General features: G+C 32.1%; 1 pseudogene across 1 annotated transcript; it reads left to right on the plus strand.

Moving 5' to 3' along the window:
- The first annotated feature begins 3240 nt into the window (after window positions 1-3240).
- Window positions 3241-4378, plus strand: LOC149565132 (pectinesterase inhibitor 9 pseudogene; annotated as a pseudogene). Its single transcript, XR_016362000.1, has one exon. The product of XR_016362000.1 is annotated as a pectinesterase inhibitor 9 pseudogene (transcript).
- Window positions 4379-6880: the final 2502 nt, after the last annotated feature.

Here is a 6880-nt window from a genome sequence, read left to right on the forward strand (position 1 = left end):
TCTTAATTTGAGTGTTCTATTTTTCTTGAGTTTGCAAGTTGTGATTTTTTTATTGTCTAAAATTATTTATCTTTCATTTTTTTGTATCTTAAAACTCTCTCATCTTGACAAGCTTAATTATTTTTTATTGAGTACTCTTGAATCTATATAAATTCACACTTTACCCATTTTCTTCCATACAAGTGAAATAGACAATTATAGAAACATTTATCTAATTATATAACAATTATTTAACAAAAAGTTTGATTTACTAATATTTACAACCTAACTTACCAAATAACACTTTTATTCATTTACACACCACTTTAATTTTAATATTTATTTTTAAAATCTATGTAATATGAACTTTAAATTTTAAAATTATTAATTGATCATTGTTATCTACTTAACTTAGGTATTATTTTCCTTTTAACTAATACTAATCATACATAAAATCTTATAATCACAAATTATGAGGATGCTTTTTACCCTTTTACCCTCGAATGCCCACTAAATCACTCCTTTCAAAATTTCTTTAAAACAATATTTTACTTATACTTTTAATTATACTTTTTTCCTCCTATTATTTGATTTTTGAAGTTTGTTTCATTTATTTTTCCTTTATCTTTTGTATTTTTGTCTAGTTTTCATTTTCTTTTTCTCTTGATTTGAGTGTTCTATTATTTCTTAAGTTTACAAGTTGTGTTTTATTATTATCTTAAATTCTTTATCTTTCATTTTTTTGTATTTTTAGCTCTTTCATGATTCATCTTAACAAGCTTAATTCTGTTTTTATTGAGTACTCTTCAATCTATATAGATTCACACTTCACCGCTTTTCTTCCATACAAGTGAAATAGAAAATTATAAGAACATTTATCCAATTATATAACAATTACTTAATAAAAGTTGGATTTACTAATATTTACAACCTAATTTACCAAATAGCACTTTTATTCATTTACTTACCACTTTAATTTTAATATATATTTTTAAAATCTCTCTGGTGTGAACTTTAAATTTTAAAATTATTAATTGATCATTATTTTCTACTTAGGTGAGGTATTATTTTCCTTTTTACTAGTACTGATCATACATAAAGTTTTGTAACCAAAAAGTTAGAGGATACTTACCTTTTTACCTTCGAATGTGCACTAAATGACTCATTTCAAAATTTCTTCAAAACAATATTTTACAAAAACTCCTATGAACCATTTATTTCATTTAAAAAGAAAAAAGAAATCCAAAAACTTCATCCATCACTTTATTGACTTTCGCACCATTTTTTATTTATTTTTAATAATATTATTCTTCCTCATCCCTTTTATAAGGTTTGAAATAGGCAATCACCTCATATTATTCTTTATATTATATATATGGTATATAAAGTATGGCCCTACATCCTTAACTTATGGCAGAATGGTGGTAACTTTATTAGTGGTCATATCGTGATACGAGATAAATCTCACCGATTTCTAAGGAAATTGGTTTGATTTTTGTACCTTACTAGTTTTCACTATGGAAAAGCCAACAAATCGGCCCATTTAAAGTTGTTTTTTATTATGTAAAAACAAATTGTTGTTTCCTAGGTATTATTTTGACTACCATTAATAATGATAGTTACAAATGCCAACAATGATTTCCTTTCAGCTATTTTTTAGCTGATTATTCTAATTTTAATTTTTTTTTGAATCAATAAAACATGATAATGATTATTTAATATTTCTTGCATTCCATCTATCATCCCCTTTGTATTATGATTAATATTTACATTTTTTGTTTTGTTTTTTAATTGTTTGGAGTAGATTAATTATGAATTTTCATTTTTTTTTTTTTGACATTTATACAACTTCATATATTTATGTCATTGGTATAGATATATTTAGATTATTGAAGGTGAACAAAATAAATGTTACTTTAGTTGCTACATATGGATGTGGTTGAATTGGGAGAATATTTAGATGCGTACGCATAATTTGAAATGGTAGGTCTCAAATAAATTTGTATTATATTTGTGTACATGTGACATTGACCTTCCAACACATATATGAAAGTGTAAATGTACTATGAAATAACCATTTAAGAATCTATCTCATAACAACTCATCATGTGAACATTGTTACTACCTTGAGACACAAATAATAGATTTGAGGCTCTTAAGTCACATCTGGGACATGCTAAACTTTCAAACATCTTAGTATAGTATCTATGAACATGATGTGTCCAAAGTTAATGTGTCAATATTAGATCGTTTGTTCTTGAATAAATACATTATTTTTAGTTTCTCTTGATATTTGTTTTCTTATACAAGGCACCTTTTTATAGAGAAATTTTTAATATATTTCCTAAAGAACTTTTAGCTACCCTACAAAGATTTGATTTGGGACACGCTCATTAAGAACCACTCAATTTTTTAGAAGAATCTAGATTTTTCCTTAGCAACTTGGAGCTTAAAACTTTATGGGGTGAGATCTCTATCACCTCACAAACTATGTGCAATAAACTCTCATCCATATTGTGGCTAAATCAAGCATCAAACCCCACAACTTGAACTACTTAAAACAACACCCAAAATCAAATGAACTAAACCAAAGATCCACATATTTTAATCTTAAAACTAATTATAATCTTCTACAAACATAAATAATTTTAAAAATGCAAAGCTTCTAGATTAGATTACATAATATTGTTTTGCATCAATATTTCAAATCACATTCTATGATCCATCATCGGGATGGTAGAGAGCTAGGAAACATAAGATGGATCAGAGAGTGTGATCCATCCAATATGGACCACGAAGTGTGATCCAAAACCTCTATAGAAAAAAACTATTATACATCTATTAGCAAAATTATTATTTTTATAAGCAAAATATCCAACCGTTAATGATATGAGGTTCCCACAAAATTTCTAGATTAGATTGCATAATAATTTTTTTCATCAATGTTTTGGATATAGTCTATGATCTATCATGACAAAAGAGCACAATCAACTAGAAGGCATAAGAAGGTGATCCATCCTGATATGAATCATGAAATATAATCATTTTTTAATGAAAAAACTATTATTATTAAATATTAAATACAATTCAGTGGGAAGGAAAAGGGGGCCATGGTGAAACATAATCCTATTGAAAAGTGGGAAAAAAAGATTTGAAGGGTTGAATTCAGTCAGCGACATTTACACGCGATTCTTATTTTAAGCGCCAACGAAAAAGCCACCTCTCACGAGAAATTCACCCGTCACCGCCTAACTTTCTCCTACTATAAAAACCTCCTCAACTGCGTCATTTATCACCCAACAAGTCTCAAGTTCGAATCTCAACGTCTCGAGTGCGAATCTCAGTGGAGCATTTTACGTCTCGAGTTCGAATCGCCATGGATTATTCAAATCTTCTCTTCCTGTTCACCATCGCGGCAATCCTTGCATCCGGCGGAGCGGCAAGGTTCCCAGTCGAAGAATTCATCAGATCCTCCTGCAAAATCACTCGCTACCCCGACGTCTGCGTGGCTTCGCTCAGATCTTTCGCGCCCTCTCTGCAGGTGAAGCACAACCAGAAGGAGGTCGTGAAGGCCGCCGTCAAAGTGAGCCTGCAGAACTCCCGTAACATGACGGTTTGGGCCGCAAAGATGTCCAGAAGAGCCGGCAACCTAAATAAAAGAGAGAGCGCGGCTCTCCGCGACTGCCTGGAGAATTTCGGCGACACTTCGGATCAGATCCGGCAGTCTTTGGCCGAGTTGAAGCATCTGAGGCGCGGATCTTTCAAGTTTCAGATGAGCAACGTACAGACTTGGATGAGCGCCGCGCTTACTAACGAAGATAGCTGTCTTGATGGATTCCAGGACGTCCGCAAAGGTAGGGTTAAAGTGCTCGTAAATGGACGGGTTCAGAACACCTGCAAGCTCATCAGTAATGCTTTGGCTCTGATTAACAAGCTTGCAAGTTCCACTACAGGTTATTGATAGGGTTTCTTTAAGCCCTGTTGCATTGTATAAAATATTATTTATGCTTTTTTCCCTGCTCCTCTGTTTTGCCCTGTAAATTAACCATTTTGAACCTATAAATCAGAAAACTTTGTATTGTGCTTCTACTTAGGGCTTCTTTTTTGAGCGAAGGTGAAAATCCTAGAGAGAAATGTTAGAAATTTACAGTTTTTCAGGGAAATGTTTGAAGTTTTTACAGTTTTTCAGGGAAATGTTTGAAGCTTTTACAGTGTTACAGAGGAATATTTAAAATTTTCAGTTCTTCAGGGAAATCTTTAAAGTTTACAATGTCGGAGGGTTATGTTTAAAGTTTTCTTCAGGGGAATGTTGTGTTTGGGCGAAAGAGAAGCTACTGCCATCATATTTGTGTTTAGATCTGATCCGATTGAATAAATAATGGAGATTTTCTCTCTGCAAGTGATGTGTAGTAGCAGCCATTACCAGTGCTTGAGTTGATTCACATTCTGAAACTTTCTGTGTAAATGATCTTGATCTATAATTTCCATTGTTAAATGGTATGAAATGCGAATCAGTCTATCTATCTGATTATAGACAGATTTGGTCTCTGTTTCACTGTGAGCCCCAAAATGCTGTTTCAGGATAATAGTGATAAGAATGTTGCTGGGGTTCGAACCATGATTGAAACACCCACCGAAAAAAGTACGTGAAAAACAAATCGCTGCATTCCATCAAATCGTACGTAGGCTTCAAACCAACCTCAAGTTTAGCGGGTTATCGGAACGGCAGGATATTTCGCATCAGCTTTTGTTTGATTGATTTATCATTGGATTAGATATCTGATTTATTAGGCTATGTTTTTCTTCGACTCCATTCTATTTTGAGTATGTATATTCTTTGATTGGACATTGTTTTTTATTTGTATATTCTAGAAGGATTTGAATGTGGGACACACGCCTGGAATTTTTCTACTTCTGTGAAAATTTGAAATGTGTGGCACTTATTGACATTTTTTTTTTAATCAAACAGTCAATATGATACTAAAGTTTATAAATAAATCATCAAAATTTATTATAGAAACTTTGAGATATAAGATTTTTGTAAGTATTACTAATTTATACTTATATTAGATTGACTTTTGACAATCAATATTTATCTCAAAACTTCAAATGAAATGCATTAATATGATCAAATTGTCATAAAAAAGTAAGATGATAGGTAAGGGTAATCGTCAAAATCCAAGCTTGGTGGGATCTCTTTAAGAGTACAAGTTCCATTTTATTTTGAGTATTTATGATTTTAAAGTAAAGATTGAGTGTTGGAGTAAAAATTAGTATGGATAATATACTAATAATAAAAATATGACTAATATATATTTAGATATTTTAAAACATAAATAATATATGATATGGAATTTGATTTATTTGATAGGTTATATGGAATTAATATTTATAAAATACACATAATATGTAATTATTAAAAAAGTTAAACTATTGTATATTGATAATGTGTCATAATATAAAAGTTGTTTTACAATATAAAAAGCATATCAAATATGATTATTTTGATCTCAACAACATTGTGTTACGTTTGAGTAAACTAAAATAGTGACACCAATTAGCTTGAACATGTGGCCTCTAGTCGTTGGCTCACTTTATCATGATTGTTGCTTTAGGTAGGACATGTGTTCAACTTTTGATTGATCATGGCATTGCTTGAGAGGTTATGAAGGGCACTAGTTATGGAGCTGAAAATTTGAACCTCGTTTATGCCTCTTCCATGGTCCCATACAAACTCTTCTTAAATGTTACATGGTGAAGTTGGTTGCATATTAAAGAGACATATGAAACTAGGTGCAAATTTTTGGCTCCATAGTGTTGTTATGAAGGGGGCCACCTTGTAAAGAGCTAAGCTTCAATTTGTTGTTTTGGACCTTTAGTTGCTCTTAAATCCCTAAAGTTATTACATAATTTCTTTTGAATGATTCTCATTGTTGGTCATGTTTTTTGCCCTATGCCTTCATGAAGAGATCTTGCTATGAATTGTTGGTTTTGTATGCAAATTAGGGTTTGGTCTTATCAAATATTGGCTAACCCTAAGAAAAAACTCTATTCCAAACAAAATTTATGCCCTAAACGAGCCTTTTAGGTCATAAGATTGTCACCTCTTAATTGAGCGAGAGAAAATCATTTTTAAAAAGGGGGTTATAATTTGAGGGAACTTTTTATTGTTTTGACTCCATAATTCCCCTAAAAATCCTGCACCGTCAAATCTTTTTAAGATCTATGGTGGTAGCTATGTCGCAATGGAAAATTTTGGTCACTTTATCTAAAGTGACATAGCAACCAAATATGGTGTTACACTTGGGACCCAACGAGTATTTTAATATAATTGTAATATGTTTCACTTGAGTCGTTGGATCCTTCGAAATCAACTGTGGTTGCTATGTCACAATCGAAAAACAAGAGGGTTTCGCCAATAGCGACATGCGCGACCTCTCGCTAAAGTGAAACACAATGGGCCCAAAAGTGGATACGATGTCAGGATCTTGCCTGTTGTAAATGAGCTCTACCAGTGTGGTGGGTTGTCAAATATGTCAGGCGTAGTAAAGAAGGAACTAAAATAAGAGTGTGTTGTTTTCATCTTCATGAGGATGATTTTCTATAGAATCATGGTGGTCACTATGTCGTAATCGGGAAATTCATCATTTTGGCTGGTAACGACATAACACCTTCTCGTGAAAACAAAACATGCTGTAACCTAAGTTTAAAAAGTAGCGCCAAAGGGTTAATTAATATAAAAGCCTTGCTAGTATGTCAAAGCGATGTGTCATAGGCTACGTGGATTCACACTCAGAGGAAAGACACATGATTAGTTAGAGCCGTCAGATAAAAAATGCATCGATGGTGGGTGACAAGTTGCTATACGAAGTTGCTTGATCTTTAGTGGTAGCGACGTGGT

The sequence above is a fragment of the Cupressus sempervirens genome, chromosome 3, assembly GCF_028749045.1.
Source record: "Cupressus sempervirens isolate cs-2001-9-10 chromosome 3, ASM2874904v1, whole genome shotgun sequence".
NCBI lineage: Eukaryota > Viridiplantae > Streptophyta > Pinopsida > Cupressales > Cupressaceae > Cupressus > Cupressus sempervirens.